At 41.4% G+C, this 25,042-nt stretch overlaps 2 protein-coding genes across 3 annotated transcripts in view; one reads left to right on the plus strand and one right to left on the minus strand.

Moving 5' to 3' along the window:
- Nucleotides 1-25,042, minus strand: part of CHLSN (cholesin) — a 523,051-nt gene that overhangs the window by 183,352 nt on the left and 314,657 nt on the right. The window lies entirely within an intron of this gene.
- GPR146 (G protein-coupled receptor 146) overlaps nt 1-25,042 on the plus strand; it is a 95,338-nt gene that overhangs the window by 32,407 nt on the left and 37,889 nt on the right. Inside the window, exon 1 of one of the 2 annotated variants that reach the window (XM_089681998.1) lies at nt 21,381-21,528. The exons of the other annotated variant lie outside the window; for it this stretch is intronic. The gene's annotated coding sequence lies outside the window, so the exon portion shown is untranslated. Of the gene's footprint in view, nt 1-21,380; nt 21,529-25,042 lie in introns of those variants that run through there. 2 annotated transcript variants of the gene reach the window in all.

Raw genomic sequence — 25,042 nt, forward strand, 5'->3', positions numbered from 1 at the left:
GACAGGCCGAGTCAACAACAACGAGACAAAAACGGTATAGGACAGCAGACGAGAATCACAGGTCACGAGCCGGGTTCAGCAACGGAGGGTCAGATCAAAGGAAAACACACAGAATGGTCAGGTCACAAGCCGAGTCAGATTCCAGGAAAGTCACGAGAGTCAGAACAGAGTAACAGCAACACAAAGACACAAGTGCAAAGAGCATGTGCGGAACACAGGCTTATATGTCATCAGCCACACCCCTCTGGGGGATGGACCTCAGAGACCTGAAGGCATAAAAGATTCCCACCATGCTCTGCAGAAATCCAAGATGGATGCCAGCACATGGAGTAACATAACCTCTGGTAAAAAGGTAGGACCTTGACAACCAGTAGGTGGTCCAAAGGACCCCCCCCCACTAATCCATTCCTTCGTATACATATAGCAAAATAGGAGGTGCTCTTTGAAAACTGTCAGCCAGTGAATAAAATGGCAGCACCTATCATTTCAATAATGTAACATGCAAATCCTGAAGGTAGAAAATACTTTAAGAATAAGTTCACTTTTAGTAACATGTTACATACTTTAACATGTCTGCCCCCTTTTCCCTCCATGATCCCTCATTGTGACAGCAGGAGGAGGAACTCCCCTCCCCCGAACTGCGAGGGGGCTGGAGAGCTGGTTCATCAATCTTCTTGGACTTCAGCAACTGTCTGCCCACATAGGAGGTATGGGTAGACAGCTATATTGTGTGTCTGCAGGAGCCTGACACTGCACCAGCGATCTGCTGATCGCGGATGTAATGCTCTGTAGCCCCCCCCCCCCAAAAAAGATAATAAATGCACATTTTTTATAACTTGCAAAAAAAAATTGCATTTATGATTTTTTTTAAGTGAACGTACCTTTTAATTAGGAAGGGTTTTAATTATTACAGGTACTTATTTACAGCACTTTATATATATATTGTACATTTATATCAGTCCCTAACCCTTCAAGGAGTGTATAATCTAAGGTCACTAACATCCATATACACACATACTAGGGCTAATTTAGACAGGAGCCAATTAATCTACCAGAATGTCTTGGGAGTGTGGGAGGAAACCATAGTACCCGATCAAGTGCTTGTTTTATCAGCCTGACTGATGGGAGTAAATTATTTGAAATATTTAAACTTCACGGTTAAGGGATTCCCAATGATAGTGTAATGAGATTTCAGCAAAGTTAATTTAGGCACTTTTAAAAAGGTACCCCAAGTAAAATTGATTAAAGAAATTAAATGCATGAAGAGACATCTGTCTGGCTATATCATCAATGTCTATAAAGAAGAAACCTCTGTACACAAAGGATGTCTCTCCTATAATCTGAACCATGCTGTTTTTCGCAATATGTTTGCCTTTTCACACCACTTTGAATTTCTATTCAATCCATCCCAATGAACACCCATACAGTTGCCTTTTCTGGCTTGTATACTAAGCAGAGCCAGAGTTCCAGAATTCCATGTATGTTTAAATACTTGATCAGTCACTGGGAAACAGCATGTATTGTGTGGACAACATGGCTTGGGAAACAGGAACAAGAAGTACAATCAGTCATCCTTGTTTTCAGCACTGGTGTAGAGTAACGGTTAGGATCCTGGAGTACAAATAGGAATTAGGTTAGGTGGCAGGCAAACAGTACAGCTTTTGTAATTGTGCCAGAGGGGCAGTGCTGTTCTGCATTTAATCAGGACAAGGCTCCTTCCTCCTCATACAGCCACTTCAAATACAATCTGCACATTGAGCTCTGTAAACTGGATACAAACTACTGCTCACAAATGTGTAAATGTCTCCCTCTTATCCGCTGTCAAAGGCAGTAGTGTTTCCAGCCTGCCTCCATAAAGAAGGACAGTTAATCGAGGGAAACTATTTAGATGTAAATAGAAAATAATCAGATAGTTTGCTGAACCAGCAGGGAAGGGAGGAATGCAATATTTCATCTGATGGATAGATCACTTAAAGCTATTTTAAAGAGACAGTGTCATCTAGTTCATGCAGGGCAAAGTAAGAGTCTCTGCAAAGGTCCATATCCTGCTCAATTTGGCTTGCCTTCACCCCCTCTTCCCTCCTTTCTCCACTGTAGTCAGGGCCATTGCTAGACTATTTTGCCCCCTAGGCAAGACCAGCTACTTGCCCCCTCCCCCCCCAAAAAAATTAAAAACTGTAGACAATATTAAATCAACAAAACATGAAACTGCTAGATTTCTTTTAATTTGCAAAAATAAGTGCCATAGGATGCCACCAACACCAATATTAACGACAAAATCAGTGTTGCGGATGGACTGTATCTGTGGCTGGCAGTGGCAGGGAGACAGTTGTTGTGAGCGGAGGATAATAGATCCACAGGCTGGAATTCCCCAGGCAATGGGGGGAGATAAAACGCTGCAGGCAGCTGAACTGAGTGATCCCACACAGTGACAGATTCGACACAACAAACCAACACTGACACAGCTCAGCAGGCCAAGCAGGCACTGGAAGAGCAGGCTGTGGAATCGTGATGATGTCATAACTTACTGACATATTGCACATGTGAGAGATGTCAGGCCGGCTGGGTCACACTCACACAGACATGAGACATCAGAGTCAGACATTACTTTCCTCCACAGGAGCAGCTCCGCCTTCACTGATGAATAGAAAGAGAAGGGCTGGAACTCCAAAGTGATCAACAGTAGCCATCCAGCTTGCAGTAAGGGACTGAGTCTGAGAGGAACACTGGAAGGAGCAGCAGCTCAGCTGTTGCACTGGCCCCAGACACCCGGCATCTTCCTCTGTCCTTTCTTCCTCCCTTCAGCTGAAGGAATTGACTTCCTAGCTGAAGGATCATTCATGACGTGGGAGCATTCCACACAGATGATCAGCCTGTGCTACGCCCAGGTGCCCCTTAGTGGCAGTGACCTCCTAGCTGCAGGATCATTCATGACATGGCAGCATTCCACACAGATAGAGTATCGGCCTGTGCTACACCCAGGTGCCCCTTGGTGGCAGTGCACCCTAGGCGGCCGCCTAGTTTGCCTAGTGGAAGCACCAGTCCTGACTGTAGTCCAAACTAAAATCAGACATGAGATAACGCTGAGCAAAACAATTAGCTGCTAGGCCCAAGCACCGTCACAGGGGAAGGGAGAAGCCCACATGCTCCCCTGTACTTGAATGCTGCAACGGAGAGAAAGGAGCCAATGATTCGGGGGAGAAAGGGGTTTTTGCAGATACATTGCGGAGTCATGGTGACAGTGTCACTTTAAGTATACCTAGTTAACGTAAATCAATCAAATAAAGTCTATGGGGTTGATTTATTAAAGCTAGAGAGTGTAAAGTGCGGGGTAGCTGTGCATGGTAGTCAATCAGCTTCAAATTTCAGTTTGTTCAATTAAGCTTTGACAAAAAAAACAAAAAAACTGGAAGCTGATTGGTTTCTATGCAGATTTTACACTCTCCACTTTTAATAAATCAACCCCTGTGTGTTTAAAGTGGAACTTCACTCTCTCAATCAACAAGGACTATTTTAAATTGTTATACTGCTAGCATTAGTTAATAGATAGTATATCATATTTACTTGTTTCAAACTATTCTTAATTTACATTTCTTCAGTTACTTCTTGGTTTCTAGGCAAATAATGTCATAGATCCCAGAAGTCTTCTCGAGGGAATGAGGGTTTTTCTCAGCTAAGCACTCCCTCCAGCTTGTATGCCTGAACTAAGGTCAGATGGATTCCAGGAAGTCAATGCTACATGGATCATTTGCCCTTACTCAAGATGGCCATGGGTGTCTTTCAAAGTGATTTCTCAGAAAAATAAAGCAAAAGCATGGAGACATGGATGGATGGGGAAGTTTGCTCTTAATATTAAAAATGTATTAAACAGCATTTTTGCTTTGTGGTACTCAGATGCACAGTTCCGCTTTAACAAAGACTTAAAGTGCCACTGTCATAAGAGAAGTTCCAAGGTTACCATTGGTAGACAAGTCCTATGATCCTCCTCAAAATACTAATGCAGAAGAATGGCTGTCAGGCAACTAGTATTTTCAGAGAGAGACATTTACAGTAGTAACTTTCATATTTTTTGAGTGGTGGTTTTTCCAAGAATAAATGCACTTTTAAACCCCCTTCACTTATCTAATAAATCTGGGCAAGTTAATTAAGACTGGAAATAAAGTCTATCAAGAACAATAATGGGTTCATAAAATGTTATTTCAGTTCAAATATCCTTCTGTTTAAAATATTTGTAGATACAGGACAGAATTGTAGCAAAGGTACTCCGCATCACTTTAGCAGTGCATGTTCTTAGCTGCCACCAGGAAAGTTGGTAGAGATGAGCAGGAATTAACACATCTATAGAGGTACCATGGATACCTTCTTTCAGACAACACAGGGAAATATTACCTGTGCCTCCTTTACTTGAAAAATATTTTCTTCAGTGCATACCTCTAGACCAGCCATTTTCAACCATGGTTCTGAGGAACCCTAGAGTTCCTCCAGAAGTTGCTAGGGGTTCCTTAAACTGTGAATTGACCTCCTATTTAATGGTACCTGCAGCGTAGTGAGACCAATAACACTCGACAAAGTCCGCAGCATTGCACCAAGGATCTTTTTAGCAGTCTTTAAGGATGCCATTCTGACCACACTGTAGGGGAGCATTCTTCCCCACTGATCACCAATCTAAGATGCATTTTTTCCCATTGACCCCAGATCAGTTGGTTTTAGCAGGGGTTCCATGAGACCTGACAATTATTTTAGGGGTTCCTCTGAATTAGAAGGTTGAGAAAGGCTGCTCTAGGCATTTCACTGAAGGCATGCACTAGATAAAAATTATGCCTAGGACTGCTTGCACTGAAAGAGCCAGCTATGAGACACAATCTAAAAATGTAGGCCCCTTTCACACGAATGTTCCAGTTGTGTCCACCTGTTCGTTTTCCACCAATCCAATCTGATCTGCTAAAAATCTGTCCAGCAGATCTTAAGGCAGTTGAGTGTACACGGACAGGTGGTCCATTTAAATCCAACCACCCATGAAGGAGAGCAGGGCTGTGTCTGTGTCCACTCTGTATAAGCAGAACGGACACGAACCTGTTATCTGCCTGCACAGCAGGGATCATCAAACAGAACCCTTGCTTAGCAGGCGGATCACAGGCAGAGTACACCCCGCGTGAAAGGGGCCTTTATAATATTTATTATTTTCTGTATTTATGAATATCTGACATATTACGCAAAATGTTAGAGTACCTAAATTATATACATTAGTGCTTACCCTTCAAACCCTCTCAACCATAATTTCGAATTGACTTTAAAATGGTAGTAAACCGCAACCTTTTAAAAAAACAAAACAAAAAAAACCTACAAGACAATGGCATAATATGCATACTAGCATTATGTAATTTTACCTTAAAACAAAGCCCTCCAGAGGTGCACTGTCATTGCTGACAGGGCTTCCATCTTCACCCAGTCCTTCTTCTGGGTTCACAGGACCCGGCGGCTTGAATGGCCAAGCACGATGACGTCACTCCTGCGCATGCGTGCTGGAGTCACTTCATACAGCACACAACTCTGAAGGAAGGGCATTGGGATGCCGTTCCTTCAGAGCGCATGTGCTGGTTCTCTGCGCAGGTAAATATCTCCTAAATGGTGCACGTTTAGGAGATATTTACAGTACCTACAGGTAAGCCTTATTATAGGCTAACCTTTAGGTAAAAGTACAAAAACTGACTTTGCTACAACCTTAAATTCTAAAAAAATAATTCAACCTATCTCTAAATAAATGCAGCTGTTTCAACTGAGCCTCCACAAGGAAGAGATGTTATAATTAGTTTAACAGCTTAATTTGTTACAAAAGTGGAATAAAAGGGATATTCTACTACAGGGTAAAGCAGCCTCAATATTTCTCAGTCTCTAACTGGTTCCTAATGAATAAGTAGGCTGCAGTTTCAAAAACAAGTTCAGCCACAATCATCTAGATCAGTGTTTCTCAACCTTTTTTCAGTCAAGGTACCCTTTAAAATTATGGACAGTCCCAAGGCACCCTTTAAAACTATGGACAGTCTTGAGGCACCCCTAGACTGTCCATAATTTTAAAAGGGCACCCCATTCTAAAATGTGAAAAACTATTCTAATAGTTTTACATAAAGCAGCAACATCCACACATGTAGGACACCCAACATTAGAGGTGATTTATTCTTCCAAAGCAAATACTTTTGCACACTGGTACTGACCAGTATTCAAATGTTTCTCTCCTCCCTCAGTTTTTCTCCATCGCTGTGCTAATGTGACCCCAGCACTGAATGAAAGGGGCAGGAGACGGTCAAACTAAGATGTTGTGCAAGCAACCAACATACTCCTTATCTACTGATGATGTCATTGGTTGTCAGGACGCCGGCAGCTAGAAGGCTGTAATGATACACAATGAAAATCTGTACCTTTGTGTAACTAAAAGGCAGGCTTGTTCCACCCATTGGCTTGTGTTCAAATTTTGGGCAATTTTTAGACATTTCGCCAAGGCACCGCTGAAGAAACCTCAAGGCAGCCTGGTTGAGAAAGGCTGATCTAGATAGTTGACCATAGGCAGACAGATATCTTAATGAGAACGAGTGGTAGTAAGACATTCGTCCATGCTGCTATCCCCATCAGCCAATATGGATACATGCAATACATATTCACTAATTCTTTTTCATTACTTAAAGGTACAGTAGTCTTTAGGTCATGCAGAATTTTTCAAAACACAAAACTAACACGCATATAGAAACTTATTTTCTTATCCCAAAAACATAGCCCTACTGTTGGCCATGATGTTCATACCCCCTGCTAGATATACTATATATAACAACCTTATGGTGTTTAATTAACAGATGTTTTTCTTTAATTACCTGTGCAAATACAGCTGTATGGCATCAAAAAAAGGTAAATAAATACATGTAAGTCTACCACACAAGACAAGATATTTAATTAACTTTAACGTTTGGTCTGTTAAAGTATATGTAAACTCTCACCTTGTAAAACAACCCATTCAGTTTAAAATAGAAATGAAAGGCAGAATAAGAGTGAGGACAATGCTCCTTTGACCTATATTGATGTATGGGTCAAAAGATAAGGTGAGACTATACCTATAAACACAATGGCACACAGAGTGTGGAGTCCTTACCTTACAGCACCGAGATAGTGGGATCAGTTCACATTGTGTTCTTTACTTGGCAGTACATTTAATGATATTAGTAAGCAAAAGGGAGATATCTTGAAGGCATTAGAATGGACTAAATATTGCATGTGCACTTTTATTTGAACAGTACATACAGTGCTCAGCATAAATGAGTACACCCCAACAGAAATGCCAGAAAACTTTTTACTTTCCTTCAGAATCAACATTTTCTATGGGACACTATACTACAAAATACTCCCACAAATGGGGGCCATTGATCGCAAACAAGATTTGTTAATTTTCACACACAACAAATAATTTTTCCTAACAAGTTTATTCAAGACCTTGTTGCAAAAATGAATAAGACCCAATGAAAGTCTTAGGTCAAAGCTAAATTTAGACAACAAAATCCTAAGTAACAAGAATTCATCTACAGGTTGAGTCTAATTATTCATTAAACAGGTGTCCAGCAGACTGTTGATTATAAAAGGGTGTTACTTAACAAAGAAAACCCCTTCCCATTTCATGTTGTCGGCAATGGCACCACGTGCAAAAGAAATGGCACAAGGCTTAAGAAAATAATTTCTTTACATAAGAAAGGTGAAGGCTACAAGAAGATCAGTAAAGCTTTACTTATCAGTCAGAATAATGTAGCAAAAGTGATTCAAAAATTTAACAAAGATGGAACTGAAACCATCTCACAAAGACGTCCAGGCCATCCACGGAAGTTAACATCTCGACAGGAGCGTCTTCTGATGAGAAGGGTTGAAGAAAATCACCATGCAAGTTCACGGTAGTTAGCTAAAGAAGTAGAAAGCCAAACTGGGGCGATTGCTTCTCGTTACACAATATGGCATACACTGCTGAGGAATGGCATGCATGGGTGTTGTCCACGAAGGAAGCCTCTCCTAAAGCCCATGCACAAAAAAAGCTGTCCTAGAATTTGCCAGGGCCCATGCTGAAAAAAAGAAGACTACTGGGACTTTGTATTCTGGAGTGATGAGACCAAGATAAATGTTTTTGGAACTGACGGCTTCAAAACTGTAAGCCGTCACAAAGGTTGGGAGTACAAAGAAAAATGCATGGTGCCTACAGTGAAACATGATGGTGGCAGTATCCTTCTGTGGGGCTGCATGAGTGCTGCTGGTGTCAGGGAGCTACATTTCATTGATGGTATTATGAATTCACAGATGTACTGCTCTATATTGAAAGAGAAGATGCTACCATCACTCCGTGCCCTTGGTCGACGTGCACTTATCTAACATGACAATGATCCAAAACACACATCTAATGCCACTGTTGCATTTCTGAAGAAGAACAGGGTGAAAGTGATTCAGTGGCCAAGCATGTCTCTTGATCTGAATCCAACCGAACACCTATGGGGAATTCTGAAGAAACAAGTTGAGCATCACTCTCCATCCAGCATCCAGGCTCTAAAAGAGGTCATTCTTGAAGAACGGAAAAAGATCGATGTTGCAATGTCTCCAACTTGCTCATTCCATACCTAGGTGACTTGGTGCTGTCCTTACAAATCATGGAGGTCATACAAAATACTAGATGTAGTAGTTTTTATTGTGGGGTGTATTCATTTTTGCATCAACTAATTTGCGTAAAACTGAGAATTTAATTGTAATCTAAGTTATATTTAGTTTACTTTCATGTAATGAGCAAAACAAATGTTCTATAAAACTCAGTTTTGTCAAAATGTTGGAAATTGTATTGTGTCCATAGAGATATTGATTAAAATCTTACTTTTCAAAAGGGGTGTACTCATTTATGCTGAGTAGTGAAAGTGTAATGGGGTTTTCACACAATATTTGGATGATTTAATTTCAATAGGAAGGAGTATTGTATTCTTACATATATATATATATTTATTTATTTCCTTGCACCAGCAGCAACACAACACAAGGCATATTTTATTTATTTCATTTTAGTTGGTGGTGAACACACCTTTCAGTTTGAATTAGGGGGTGGTATTAATTAAAATGGCAGCACATAAGTATATTTTTTTGAAAATATTTTTGTATACATATTAAAAAAATATGTAATTACCCTTTTTTCCTTTTTATAAGTGATCATACCCTCTGTTCTCAGGTGCAGAGGGAGCTCAGGGAGGAGACACAAGAGCACACTGATCTTCCCAGTAAATGGCTGTGCGGGGGGAGGGGGGGGTCTGATTATTGGAGGAGAACATGCTGAGTTCTGTGTTCAGCCTAGGGTGGTCAGTTTTCAATAGGAAAGCAGAGGCAGGGACACCAGAGATTTCACACAAAGGGAGCAATACAAAGAGAACAGGAAACATTTTTATACAAGAACATGGTACAGCAGCCACAGATCAGAAATATTAAATGTTTGGTTTGCATATTCTTTAAATATATAAAACATTTTGAACTGTCCTGTGTCCCTCTCAGCCTTCCTGGATTATCTAAATAAATCTAATCAGCCCTCCCAGTTCTTATTCTAGACCACAAAGTATATTTTGGTGTTTAAATTATTTCCTTATGAACTGCTATGACACAATAATAATCTAATATCAAAATTCTAATGAAAGCAGCTTGCACGCTCTCATATATGTGTGTGTAGCTGACCATATATACCAAAAATAATGAGGTGACGGGGGGGGGGGTGTTCTGTAGTTTAGCAAAAGAAAACTGAGCAGGGCTGACACAATTTCTTGCACATTCAATCCAGAAAGGGTGCTGCACTGTCAGCCTACAACAGGAATGGAGAAATGTGAATTTATTGCCAAAATGTACTGTATATGCTTTTTTTTTTTGCCCTGACGTACACTTCAAAAGGACTCTAAAACACAACCCAATAAATTACCAACATCATATATTAAATTTAAAGGAAAGGAATGCTTCTTATCTATAGTCCTCAACCAGCCTAGTACATGCACTATAGATTGCCATACAAAGTCTAACAGCAGTCTTTCTTGAAAGTGAGCACTTTGGAGGGTCTGAGCACACGAGTGTTTGTGTAGGGGGGGAAGGGGGGGGATTTATCAAAACTGAAGCAACTGTGCAGTTGCAAACAGGCAGGGTCTTTTCTGCAATAAGATACATATACCTTACTGTTCACAATTCTCAGTAGAATATATATTGAGCTGTCCATGCACAGCTCAGTTTACATTCTGGCACAGTGCCTTGATGGCTATACTCTTGCACATGGAGTGATGTCATCACACACTAGCCTATCAAGACAGTAGAAAACCGGCACCCAAAAGAAGGCGTGGGAGATGCTGACACCAACGGGGGACTTTGTTGACAGACTGTTGGAACGAATTTTACCTTTAGTTCCATTTTAACTGATCAAACTGAAGAAGCTGATTATTTGCCATGAAAGTCAGGTACAGATTCTGTCTGCCTGAAAAATTCCATTATGTAGTTTTTTGGGGGGGTCCAATGCCACTCCCCTTTCTATGAAGAAAAGGAAAATATTTTCTTCACTGTTCTTGACCTCATCAACCCATTAGCCAAGTTGAAGAGAGCCCACCCAAGGGAGACTGGAAAGGAAGACTGCTATGCACTGACACCATAGAATGCATTCACTTTCATGCAGTGCTTTGTGAGTTGCTGTTGATATGGAACACTAATGTAGATGGAGCTATTTGGCTTAATGTGCTGAATGAACCCTGGCACCAGGCAGAAAACAGCACAAAACACTGAAAGAACTTCCTTTTAGAGTTAAAGCAGAGCTCCATTCAAAAGGTGAAGTTCTGCTATAAGGCTTCCTCTCCCCCCTCCTCTTTCCCAAATGGCACTAGATGATCGGACAGAGGTTCTCCTCCCCCCTCCCTCACCACAGTCCTTTAGAACCATTCAAAATGCACAGCGCAGCTCGCGGATGCGCAGTGGGCAGCCGGCTGTGAAGCAAGCTGTCACAGCCAGTGCCCACAGTTGAGATGGCAGCACCAGGGATAGAAGACAGAGCAAAAGGATGGCTCGGGTGAGCACATTGCTAGATCCTGGGACAGGTGAGTGTCTGATTATTAAACCACTGGCCCATTTTTTACCTAAATGCAGGGAATGCAGGATGATAAAAAAATGTCTTTAGACTTTAGAACCACTTTAAATGCAAAGTTCCCCTTTTGAGTTAAGTGGCCCATGTTGTTTTGCAAAATATAGTTCAATGTACATGGCATAGGCATAGCCATAGGCTTTGGGGTGTCATCACAGGACTACAGGTATGCCAAGCATAATAAACTATATTTTACAATATGGCATGGTGCTTTTTAACATACTGGGGCCACTTGTCTACATGGGACATTTAAGTCAAAAGATGAACTTGGCCTTTAAAGATCTAAAATCAGCATACACTTTCCTTGTGTAACATCAGCAAAATCTCCTTCCATGTTGTGAGTGCTGCCTGTCTGCTGGCCATCTCTTTCAACAACTTCCTTGATTCCCTGCTTGCCTTGCATCTTCTCTTCCTTACTTTAGATTTCCAAGGACTACATATCTCATGGTACCTTGGTGTCACAACTGGTGTGTTTCTTGTACTAGCTGTGCCTCCTAAAACGTCTCTTTCATCACCCCCATAAGACAGGCTCTGTGAAATGTGTGTGTCACCAGAGTCGTCAGTGCATACAGTGCCTTGAAAAAGTATTCATACCCCTTGAAATTTTCCACATTTTGTCATGTTCCAACCAAAAATATAAATGTATTTTATTGGGATTTTATGTGATAGAAGAAAACCTATTAGAGTCTGCAAAATACTTGAGACTGGGGCAAAGGTTCACCTTCCAGCAGCTGACAGGGGAGAAACATACATACAAACATACAGCCAAAGCTACAATGGAATGGTTTAGATCAAAGCATATTCTTGTGTTAGAATGGCCCAGTCAAAGTCCAGACCTAAATCCAATTGAAAATCTGTAGCAAGACTTGAAAGAAAGAAAGCCATAAGTCCCATTTACAGTTTGCAAGAAGCCATGTGGGGGACACAAACATGTGGAAGAAGGTGCTCTGGTCAGATGAGACCACAATTGAACTTTTTGAACTAAAAGCAAAACACTATGTGTGGCAGAAAACTAACACTGCACATCACCCTGAACACACGATCCCCACCATAAAACATGGTGGTGGCAGCATCATGTTGTGGGGATGCTTTTCTTCAGCAGGGACAGGGAAGCTGGTCAGAGTTGATGGGAAGATTGATGGAGCCAAATACAGGGCAATCTTCCCAACACTGCACTAACTGCACACGTTGCAAGTCTCCAACTAACTAAATAAGGAAGCGAGGCTAAAGATGGCAGCCCTGAAGACTGAGCCTTAAAAACCATTCATACAGAATCATCATAAACACATCATGTAATTAAAAGAAAATGCTGGTTTAATGTAGTCTAAACTAATAAACAGTACAGTGCTAATGCTCCAGAAAGTAAGTCCTGTGGCTGGTGACAGTGTATGCTGGAGCTGGTTGAGATACCTGGCTCGTGAGGCTCAGCTTAGACCACAAGAAAATGGCACTTGGCCGCACACAGGATCAGCAGACTGTAAATCGAAAAAAGTAAAAGACGGTGAGATTTGGCATCAGCTCAATTCTCCACCCATAGCACCCCCCCCCCCCCCCAATGCATTTCACCCCTGTGAGGCATAAAGTGGTTCTAAAGGCGGAAGGTTTTTTAGGTTTTTATGCATAAAGTTAAAAAAACCTTCTGAGTACAGCTCCCCCAGCAGCGCCCCTAATATTTACCTGAGCCCCATCTCTCTCCAGCGATGTGCCTTGGCTCTCCTGGGTCTCTCTCCCCTCATTGACTCACACAGCAGTGTGAGCCATTGGCTCCTGCTGCTGTAATTCACAGCCAGTGAGCCAAAGAGGTGAGAGTGGGGGGGGGGGGCAGAGCTTGAGAGGCTTGCTATTGGGAGCACTCGGTGGGGGGAGGAGCCAGGACTGCCAGCGGGGGGCCCAAAAAGAAACCATTGCACAGAGCAGGTAAGTGTAACATGTTTGTTTTTTTCAATTTAATCACTTTAATCGTAGAGCCTCTATTATATAGCCCCACATGGGCAAAATGCATTGGAAGGGTTCTTTTATGGGTGAAGAACCAAGATAAAGCCATTTCTCATTACCATTTATTATTTTAGCTTTCCAGTCTGCTGATACTGTGTGGCCGGGAGTCATTTTCTTGTAGAAAAAGCTTGTCTAGGTGTATATAGGATTACATTCCCCCTGAGCAAAAAAAACAGGGGGGGGGGGGATTTATTAAAACTGGAGCGTGCAAAATGGTGCAGCTCTGCAAAGAAACTGATCAGCTTCCAAGTTCTATTGTCAAAGCTTAATTGAAAAAGCTGAAGCTAGATGCTGTTTGACTACCACGCACAGCTGCACCAGATTCTGAGTGCTCCGGTTTTAGTAAATCTCCCCCAATATATACAATAATCTCAAAGACTGGAAGAAATATTGGTTGAAACATTTTTAATATATACCTCCTCTTTATTGTTGTGGTTCACAATATACAGGTTTGCATATGAGAAACAATGAACTGTCATTTAAGCTGGTTAAAGTGATTGTACCAGTAAAGTCCCATCATGTTTTGTTTTTCTTTGTATATAAGGGATGAGGTACATATGCAGTCAATAACATAATATTGCTGCATTAATATTTTATAAATCCCTTTATGTATAGCCAGTGCTTATTATAGGGTCCTGCCTCCCAACTGTATCTATTTGCAAAACCAAGCTCAATTGTTTAAAGTGGTTTTAAATTTTTTATTTTTACCTTAAGTTTTCTGCAAGAAGGTAAAAAACCATCCATGGGCAGCTCCCCCCCCAATACTTACCTATCCTATTTCAATCCAGCAGTGTGCCTCAAAGAAGCAGCTCTGCTCTCCCTCTCTCCTCACAGGACTCAGAGGTAGCAGCAGGAGCCATTGGCTTCTCCTGCTGTCAATCAAATCCAGTAGGGAGGGAGTGGTTGAGTAGAGCTGAGCCATGCTGTGCGTGTCTATAGGCGCACACAGCCCGGCTTGAGATTGAGCCTACACAAGTGCCCCCATAGCAAGCTGCTTGATATGGGGGCTTTCAGAAGGGAGGAGGAGCTAAGTGCTGGTGGGGGACTGCAGAAAAGGAGGAAAGAGACCACTGTAGAATACAATTGCACAGAGCAGGTAAATATACCATGTTTATTATTTAACTGATAAAAACCTGAAGCTTTACAGTCATTTTAAGAAAAAGCAGACATTGTTTGCCGAAATATGGGGAAAATGAACTTTGAGGATCAATCCATGTCAGCATTTTTTTTTTTTTTAAGCTTAAAAAACACTGGAAAAAACATTGGATAAAAAAAACGCTGGTAGTAGCGTATAGTTAATCTGGCTGAAAAAAGACAAAAGTCCATCCAGTTCAACCATACAAAAAAAAAAAAAGTTATAATGCTATACCCACAGTTGATCCAGAGGAAGACAAAAAACCCCCCAGCAAAGCATGATCCAATTTGCTCATGCAGGGAAAAAAATTCCTTCCCGATCCCCGAGAGGCAATCGGATATTCCCTGGATCAACTTTACCTATAAATGTTAGTATCCAGTTATATTCTGTGTATCTAAGAAAGAATCCAGGACTTTTTTGAAGCAATCCACTGAGCTGACACGAACCAACTCTTGAGGGAGTCTATTCCACATTTTCACAGCTCTCACTGTGAAGAAACCTTTCCGTGTTTGGAGATTACATTTCTTTTCCTCCAGATGTAAAGAGTGCCCCCTTGTCCTCTATGATGACCTCAGGATCAATAACTCTACACCGAGTTCACTATATGAACCACTGATGTATTTATACATGTTGATCATATCCCCCCTCAATCTCCTCATTAGTGTTTTATTAGCGTTTTTACAGTACAAGTTAGTGAGTATGAAGCCTGACTGACGATTAGAAGAGCGATATATATTTCTGTACGTAGTATGTATTTTGGCATTTACAGATGCTCTAACCTTTAAGCCAAGTTTGTGCGGTGTCTATTATTACAGTTACCTGTGTTATTAAATGTCCTCCTTCCTTCTATGCATACCTTTGATGTCTAGGCTCTACTTGTCTGACAGCCAACTGACATCTATCACACCCTCTTCAATACAACATAAGTGGGGGAGATATTGCTACATGTAGCCTGTCATTTAACCTCCATCCCAGCATATTACTGGCGACTTCTGAAGATAAGTGAGCAGACTCTGTAATTCCTGAAGAATTTTTTTCTCTCTTCTGAACACAATAAGACGTTATCTACTAATCATTCTTGCTAGGCAGGAACGTCTGGTTTAGCGGTGGCTCCAGACATTACATTTCAATGGCTATATGATCCAAACTGAGTAACCGCACAATTCCACTGCTGTGTTTCATCTGCTCCAAGTGGCGGCTTTAAAGAAAACAGTTCAGGATATGACAAGAAAAACACACTGGGCATTGTAATTGAAAGTGTCTGAAAGCAGTACTGTCTCTTACCCCTAGTAAAGAGATACGTCTTTTCATTTTCTAGTCTACCCTAGAAACATAAAAGGGGAAGAAAATAGGTTGTTACGGGCTATATACACAGTTCAGACATTGTTATATATCAAGCCTTCTGGCTTGACTTGCCCATGGGCCAGTATTAAAGGGAACATGTCAGAATAGAAATATGGAAGCTGCCATTGCTAACTTGTTATTGAATGTTTAGGGTTGTTGTCCTCATCCTTGGTTTACTATTTAATGAGTCACCAAAGCTGACCATATACTGATCAAAATTTTATCTCAGGCAGTGGTTGGCTGTGTCCGCTAGAGAGAAGCCAATCAGCTGCAGCCTTCAATCAGTGTATCCTGACAGCAGTGGGTGCCGCTGTCAGAGTAGAAAGTTCCGGCGGGCCATACAGTACAGATTCCTCCCTCCACACAAATAAGGTGGCTGGAGGAACCTGTTAGCATATGAAAAGCTTAGGGCTCATTCACATGGGCAGAAAAATGCTGTGTTTAGATGCGCACAGTGCATAGTTTTGTGCACATCTAAATGCAACACTATAGTAGTCAACGAGCCCATACATACAGCTGCGTCTACATGGGAAAATGTGTGCTGCGTTTAGCCACGCACAATAAGAGTAGGACACCTCTGCATCTAGGACCGCACAACTCTGCAGATTTTACTCTCACAAACACGTCTAAACATGCATCAATGTGCCTAAATGCATACAAGTGTATATATTCATTTGAATGATGGAAGAATTGTACCCACCTAAACCCTGAGCGCATCTAAATGCGGGTACTTTAGGTGCGTATTTTACGCAGGATCTTCTGCTGGCTCTGCCCTCAAGAGCCTGCATTCATGCAGAAAATACACATATGCCCGGGTGAATAGACCCTTAACCTGTTCGGGTCTGTGACCTATTAAGTAATAAAGGAAAGATGAGGGCAACAGCCCTGGATAACACACCCCCATATATAGCTGGTAACTATGGCTTCAATGTTTAGATTCTTTTAATAAGGAACTCAAGTCATAACTACTATTTATTCTATTCCAAGTAAATGGGCAATGGAGGCCCCTATTGATCAATTAAGTCTTTTATTCACATGGGGAGCAGGATTTATATTTATATGCTTAAATGATTAAGTAATTCAAACTCCTTTTTTAAATTCTATAAAAATTGTGCAGCGCTGAGGTACTAGGGTAAGATCCAATGTATCAAATAAATAGAATAAAAAATATACATATAGTCCCAAATAGGAATAATATATATATATATATAATAGTGAGGACAGAATATTATATGATGTGACCAAGGTGACTTATTTGTTAATCCAGATATGATGTAATTCCACAGTCCATGTGAGCGGCAGGTATATAGTTAAAATGCACACTCACCGGATACGGATAGAATATGTGCAGTATACAAATCAATGGAGATCCGCCCGGAGTCCCTCTTAAGGATGGCATTGGAGATGACAGCTCAGGGTGGATGGATAAACGTCAAGGTTGGTACTGTGTCTGGAAAATCCCTTTAAGGATATGAACGCAGCCTCTTCTGGGTGAAGGTGGCCGCTGGACCTCCGTGATCTGGTGGCGTAACGACAGGGTGTACAGGCTTCTTCCAAGACGCGATAATGGAATTTTTTTTTTTTTTTACTAGTAATAGCGGTGATCAGCGACTTATAGCGGGACTGCGGCGGACATTCTGACACTGGGGGGGAACTGACTTGGTGTCACTGACATCAATACAGTGATCAGTGCCAAAAAAAAAAAAAAAGCACTGACACTGTACTAATGACACTGGGCAGAAAGGGGTTAACATAAGGGGCGATGAAAGGGTTAACTGCGGGCAGGGAATGTTTTACTAGGGGGCCGTGTTAGTGTTCTTCACTGTAAGCACACTGCTTTGGATAGCTGTGCTATGCACAGCCATCCAAAGCAGTGTGCCTGAGCTGACAGGGAAGAGACCTGTTAGTAAACAAAAAAATCCTCCTCCCCGTCGGAGATGCTCGGTAATCACCGGCCGGGACCCAATGATTGACAGCCACGGCCGCGAATGGCGGCGCGGCTAGGCGCACGCCCTCTACCTGGAAATTCAAAATCATGTATATATAATGTGATTTTGCGCACCAGTGCCGCCCTGCAGCAGTATTTCTGCTATAGGACGGTTGGAAAGTGGTTCTAAAGGCTCAATATTTTTTCTTAATATATAAACACATGATGCTTACCTGTTCTATGCAATGATTTGCCAGTGCCAAGTGCTTGCTCTGGGGGGCACTTGTGCGTGCTCACTCCCGAATTGGCTCTGTGTGTCTACGGGACACACAGAGGGTTGCTCAGTCCTGTCCCCTGCTCCCTCCTCCCTAGCTGTGATTGAAAGCAGTTGGAGCTATCGACTCCTGCTGCTGTGTCACAGCCAATGAAGAGAGAGAGACCCCACAATGCTGGATAGAGGTTGGGCTCAGGTAAGTATTGGGGGGCTGCAGGGGGAGCTGCACACTGAAGGTTGTTTATCTTCATGTGTAGAATGTATGAAGGTAGAAACCCTTCTGCCTTTATAACCACTTTAAATGCTTATTTTGCTTTAAGTCATAATAGAAAATCAAGCAGAAATGTTCTGGACACCAGGACCACACAGTGGTACACACTCTTTTAGCCCTATTAGCACGCTGCAGTGCTTGCTGCAGGGCAGTGCATTATGGACAATAAATAAAATACAATGGCTTTGCATTGCATTCCCCTGTTGAAAATGTTGGTTGTCTGGCATTCATGCTGATCCAATGTCTTTAAGTCTTTCTGAGCCACTGACCCTGAACAAGCATGCAGATCATCACCCCGACATTTGGTGCATGCTAGTTCCAGGTCAGTGGATTTTGGTGTGTTCAAATCAGGAATTCAGCATTATAACCAGCAAGGCATACCTGTAAAAGAAAAATGTAAATACGTACCTTACCTGTTGCCCATACCAAGAAACTACTCTCCAATCCTGAAAATTGTTCTGTTGAAGTCCAAAGGGAATCTGACACTTCTGGAAGTGTCGGCCTCTCGGTTTCCTCATAGTTCTCAGTGGTTTTTCTTGATAAACTACATAACTACAGTAAAAAGCAGTAACATGGTGGTCAGCTAGAGCTTTCGGTGACAGCTGAAGGAGACCATGGTTCCCCTTCGGGCTTCAGCAGAAGAATTCCCTGGATTTACACTCTTCTGTTACAGGTATGTGTACTATAGTACACTTTCAAAGCTCTGGGATATAGCCTCAGCAATGGAAGTAAAGATAAATAGGGGCGAAATACACATATTTTTTTCATTCAAATTCTTTCGTAATCCAATTATGACAGAGAAGCTGAAAAACATGAAAACGCCACGGTGTGCTATGGAAAGATAAGGGAGTGTTCATGGTAACAATTTTCTGAATCTTATCTGTCTTTTAGCTGATATGTAGACTATCCTGGTCTTCAATTCCTCTGCATGCCTACACCACACTCCAAAATGCTCAGTATTGACATACATTGGCTGCTAGGGACAATACTTGACATACCGAGTGTTATTTTCATCACAATAAAGCAGAAGCACATACATCTCCAGGGTAAACGCTCAGTGGAGGTCAGACAGTGTTCCTGTTTTAAACAACAGCGGTTGCACAATCTTATCATGCTGCCTGCTAGCATTCTTACAATGCCTTGCATGCTTTACTAACATCGCAGCAGACAGAATCAAAATTGTGGCTTTCCTGACTGATTTATGAAATAAAGAACATGCTTGTGAACAAAAGTCATCTTTATTATAAATATTACCAACATTTATTTGTATTTTATTGAGATACACACTGATGACAAATTCCACAGTGCTATACATAGTACATACACCAATCCCAGCAATCCCTGTTCTACAGGTATTAACAATGTATTATCCCTAACCCGGTCAAAAGAGGAACTTGCTCATACAGCCTAAAGCCAGATTTGGGTGTCAGATAAATATTGTGAAACCAGCTGATGATATTTCAAACAGTGATACTAAAGATTGTATGGCAGGCATAATGAAGACTGCAGCCTTACTACAAGAAGCTGTCACATCAAAGAGTGTTGTAATTGAAGGCTTGTTCCCAAATATCAGGTATAGGACCACTTGGCCTACATCAATTAAAGCTGGATTCTGGTCTAAGAAAACATTTGGAACGTTTGCAGTGTAAAAATAAGTCACCTCTATTGGTAGGTGTAACGTGGGTGGTGTTGCGATAGTTAAAACGTTAGGACATGTTCACACCTGCAGCAGCGGGGTTGCAGGGAGGTTGCGGAGCAACCCCATTCACTTGAATTGGCCACGCTTGTTGGAGGTACTGTCTGCCAAATGCAACAGTGGATTTTGTATATTCTCTATGTAGACAGTGAATCTTGTGTGTCCTCTCTAGGTGGGCAGAGAATCTTGCATGTTTCCTTTATGTAGGGAGTGGATATTGCATGTTCAGCCTATTTAGGCAGTTAGGCAGTGTATATTATATTATTATTATATGTTCTGTCTGTACATCTTGTATGTTCTCTCTATGTAGGCAGTTGATCTTATACGCTCTCTCTATGCAGTGGATCGTGTACATTCTGTTCATGAAGGCAGAGGATCTAGTATGTTTTCTCCATGTAGACAGTGGATCTTTTATGTTCTATCTATGAAGGCAGTGGATCTTGGATGTTCTTTCTATGTAAGCAGAAGATCTTGCATGTTCCCCCTATGTAGGCAGAGGATCTTGCATGTTCATTCTATGTAGGCAGTGGATCTTGCATGTTCTCTCTATGTAGGCAGTAGCTCTTGAAAGTTCTCTTTATGTAGGCAGTGGATCTTGTATGGTTTCTCCATGTAAACAGTGGATAATTTGCGTTCTATCTATGAAGGCAGTGGATCTTAGATGTTCTATGTAAGCAGAAGATCTTGTACATTCTCTCTATTTAGGCAGAGGACCTTGTATGTTCCCTCTATGTAGACAGAGGATCCTGCATGTTCCCTCTATGTAGACAGAGGATCTTGCATGTTCTCTTTATGTAGACAGAGGATTTTGTATGTTCTCTCTATGTAGGCAGTGGATCTTGTATGTTCTCTCTATGTAGGCAGTGGATCTTGTATGTTCTCTCTATGTAGGCAGTGGATCTTGTATGTTCTCTCTATGTAGGCAGTGGATCTTGTATGTTCTTTCTCTGTAGGCAGTGGATTTTATATGTTCTTCCCATGTAGGCAGTAGTTTCCTAACATACAATAACTGTACAATATGCTGGCATTATATAAAAGAGTAAAATGATAAAACATGATTGCTGTGGGTTACAGCACAATGCACTGTCCTATGCAGCTCACTGTTCCACAACTTTCTTTTAACACAGATTATCATTAAAAAGGATCAAATGATAATCAGTTGTCACTTAGATTTTGTGTGATTTCTAGTAATGGAAATCAGAAGCATAGGAAGTTTTTTTTTGTTTTTTTCCCCCTGGTTATCTATTCATTAGGGTCCCATTTTACAAAGCATTTAAAAGGTCTTCATGTTGGCATAATTCTGTGGTTTTTCAGGAAGGGTCACATGCTCCCCCCCCTCTCTTTAAAGCAAACAAAAGCTTTTGGCTGGCTGGGGAAGCCTAAGGGCAACGATCAGGCACCACCATTAATGCCCCTTAACCCTGCTGTCAGAATCATTTAGAGCTATGATTAGGGGAGAGCTTGTTTTTGTAATAAAGCTGCTGGCCAATCAGAGTTGCCTGGCTAAAGCCTGTGAGGATTTTGTGTGTATACGAGGTCACGTGTGTACACAGTAAGTTTAGCAGTGCCAGGAGCTGGGCTCCAGTCTCTGTCAGCACTCTCATTGTAAGCCGTATTATTCTATGCCTTCTGCACTGAAGGATCCCAAGACCTTTGTGTTCTCCTGTCTGATGTGCAAACCGTTCCTGTCGTCTGAGCTGCAGGCAGCGGTCTCCTAGCTGGAAATGCCAGGTGAGTTGGAGCTATCTTTAATATCCGCTCTGGAATAGAGGTTGCTTGTGTGCTGTGATCATCTGGATTGGGATGACTGTAGCTATATTAGGCACTTGCAACAAAAACAACAGAGTACTGGTATCAAAAGTGAAATAGTTGTGTGTTAGGATTCAATGAGCTGTGATGAAGTAGACACCCTGAAAGCTTGTGCTGAACATTTAGGTATTAGTGCAAATAAAAAAGAAAAAGTATTATGGACAGTACTCAGTTGTTTTTGGAGATAATCAGCAAACAGTTTACATAAAGTAGTTGTAAACCTCACACATGAAATATGAACAAAGTATATCCCGCTATGGTGTGTACTTGTCTCAATTAAGAGCACTAAATGTCATTTCTGTCTTCTGTTTCATTCCTCTGCTATCAGCATGAATCCCTTCTGACAAGTTTTCCTGACACCCAAAGAAAAATGGTGACAGGGCAGGGACCTCCAGCAGAATGGCAGCCTCAGCTCTGTTCCTGTGAGCTGTGTGGAGAAAGGTGTATATCTTCCTCCAATCAAGGCTCAAAGCTCTCCTCACTGAGCTCTGCAGTTTGTAACTTCAGCTCTCTGCCTCCTTTTTTCTAAACTGTCAGACAAGTTTTATAAATTCAGCACTTTGAACAGATGCAGAGAAGAGAATCCTGCAGATAAACAGGTACAACTTATGTAGGAGGGGTTTTTTTTATCTCTGTGTACCACTTGAGGCCAATATATGTAAGGGTTTACAACCACTTTAACCAACACATAGGTGACCTGTAGGTTGCAGAGACACCAATTCAGGTTCAGCAGTTGCCACTTTGACTACATTACTACACTATAACGCCTATATAAACCCCTAGTCACACCTTTTCCCTACCTGCAACATCACTCAACATCAAGATTCCTATTCTTTTCTGTTCTGTTTACATCTCTATGCTAGGTCCATTGAAGCTCGAAGTGTGAAAAGGTACACTGAACATTCTTTAAAGCTGTGTCACGTGTTTTTGGCCCCATAGACTTTAATGGGAGCGCATATGACACAAACGTTTTTCGTGTTTCTGTGCCTGAACACCTGTTCCATGCTTCTAAATCTCATGAAACCACCTGAAAAACATACTGCTCAGAAGTAAATGGACTGAAAAAGAATCTTAAAGCGTAAGTACACCTTTTCAGAAAAAGATGAAAAGGGGAACTAACACTCTAACCACCCCCACCCTTCCACGGTTTATCCCCAGTGCCCATGTAAATGGCGTAGCGGTCTGGGGATTTGAAATCCTCGCTCTTCTACTCTCCTTTCTGCAGTGCTTCTAGGATTGATCAAAAGCAATTCTTAATGGCCAGCACAGAGAATGACTCTGATCCATCCCAAGAGCCCTACAGAAAGAAGGGAGAAAAGAGAGGGCATTTCCAATCCCCGGGTCTGCTACTCCAGCTGTGTGGGAACTGACAGTTCAACAGTTCATCACCCACAGATGAAATGAAGATCAGCGAGGAAAATGGGTGAAGGAGGGTGTTTTTCTGAAATGGTGAACTAACCCCTTAATGGGAAGCAGTACTTGTTGCCCATAGCATCCAATGGCTCCCCTTTTATGTTCAAATGGGTGAACAGAAGGAAGAATCCGTTTTCTCTTTAGACACTTTTACACAGGGCTTATTTATTACCCACTATGACATATAAAAATGTACATCATCTGCAGATGTCACGACTTGTTTCACAGGGATTATTGCTTATTGGTGGATGAAAAAAAATTATTATGGAACCCAGTCAGATTCCAACTGCCATTTTTCTAGAGTAAAATTGTAAAACAGTATATTGGTAGCCATTTCTTACAGTGACACTTTTCCAGGCTACTTTGCATTGACATGCTTGCAGAGAAAAATAACAATCCCACATTGTTGGTTTGAAAATATTGCTACTTCACAGCAAAATTCATATTTGACGATATACAGCTATGGGTATTAAGACATTAAGGCTTGCTTTGTCTGCAGAGTCTATAATCCTTATCTACAGCTGTCCTGGTTGCAAAGGAATTATTAGAATTATCAAACCGCAGCCAACTACCAATGTGTATTTTGTGATCACAGTTATGCAATGTATTGAGATGTAACTTTTGATATTACATCAACATAGAGCTGTACCATAATAGGGGCCTAGCTGATCTGTATTAGGGCTCAATCAGTGTTCTATGATATTAGATCCAGGAAGCCCCCCTTCCCATTACTGTACCCTGTCACCCTGCATGATGTAAAATCTCCTTGGATCCCTCTCATTCGCCAGAGACCTGAGCTAGTCCCTTCTTCCCCATGTAGTTGGCAGGTATCCCATATTTTATAAGGCAGGTCTAAAATGTTTATATGTGTAAAATGCAGGAAATGTGTATTTTGGTGCTTTTGGTTACAGTTTATAATAGATAATTTAAATATAGACATGATATACTAGATATAATTTTTTAAATCTTTGTATATAAACACAATACAGTGCTGCTTCACGTTTTCTGTATGCAGAATATAATTTTCACCTTTTGTTATTCTGTCTGTATAGAAGAAGCACACTACCATTTCTTTTAGAGTATGTGCACATTTTTGGCATACAACATAAATTGTGGGTGTATTTCTGCACTTGGGATACACAGCTTTTGCATACATCTGACTACAGTAATGAATGGCTGGATGTGGGTTTACGGCACTTCTTGTGTATACCTGCACATGCATGAAGCTGTATAGCCTGGGTGATCTGAGTTCATGGGTGTATGCTCACACGCAGGTTTACATAAGTAGAAGCATAAACCTACATACCATTACATACAGCCATTCACTACTATGGTCGGCTGTACACAGCAGTTGCATATCCCATGTGTCTATGAAAAAAAGCATCAGTATGCACGATCCCTTATTCTGTATGCCAAATGTAGTTCTCAGTGTATGTTATGGTGCCACTTTTATTGTACCCTAAACATGACTTTTTGCATCCGTTGGTTTTTTTGCTCCGATCATTCTCATGGCACTGCTCATTTGCAATCCCTCCTTTAAAGCCATTAGGCACACCAATTTTTTTTGTTCTGGGGGGCCTTCCCCATCACCCTGTAAAGAGTTCTAGATTACCCTTCCATCTCATTGCCAGCAAGAATAATTTGTCTGTATGCAGGATGACCGTTTTAAAGAGGAAAAGCAATTGGCCAAAGTTTGTCTTCTGGCTCTAAGTGAATAGGCTGCTTTAGCACAAATTAACATGCAGTTAATGCACCACAATGGAAGCTTAAATGTGAAAGGACCCTCAAATGTCCCTTGTGGTTTCAACAAAAGCCTAAAGTGGGTAGTTAGAATTCCTCTTTCTTTGTGATCACTACTTTATAAATAAATCAGGTTGTCTCACCTGTATGAATGTGTGGGGACTTCTGACCAGGTTTTTCAAACCACAGGGGCTCTGCAGCTCCAAAGGGTTGATGAACAAACATTAATGTAGAGCAATCACCTATAGTAGAGGTCTCCAAAATATAGCCAGTGAGCAATACT

This window comes from Staurois parvus, unplaced genomic scaffold (assembly GCF_062004578.1).
Source record: "Staurois parvus isolate SC_StPar_1 unplaced genomic scaffold, SC_StPar_1.0 ptg000018l, whole genome shotgun sequence".
Classification (NCBI taxonomy): domain Eukaryota; kingdom Metazoa; phylum Chordata; class Amphibia; order Anura; family Ranidae; genus Staurois; species Staurois parvus.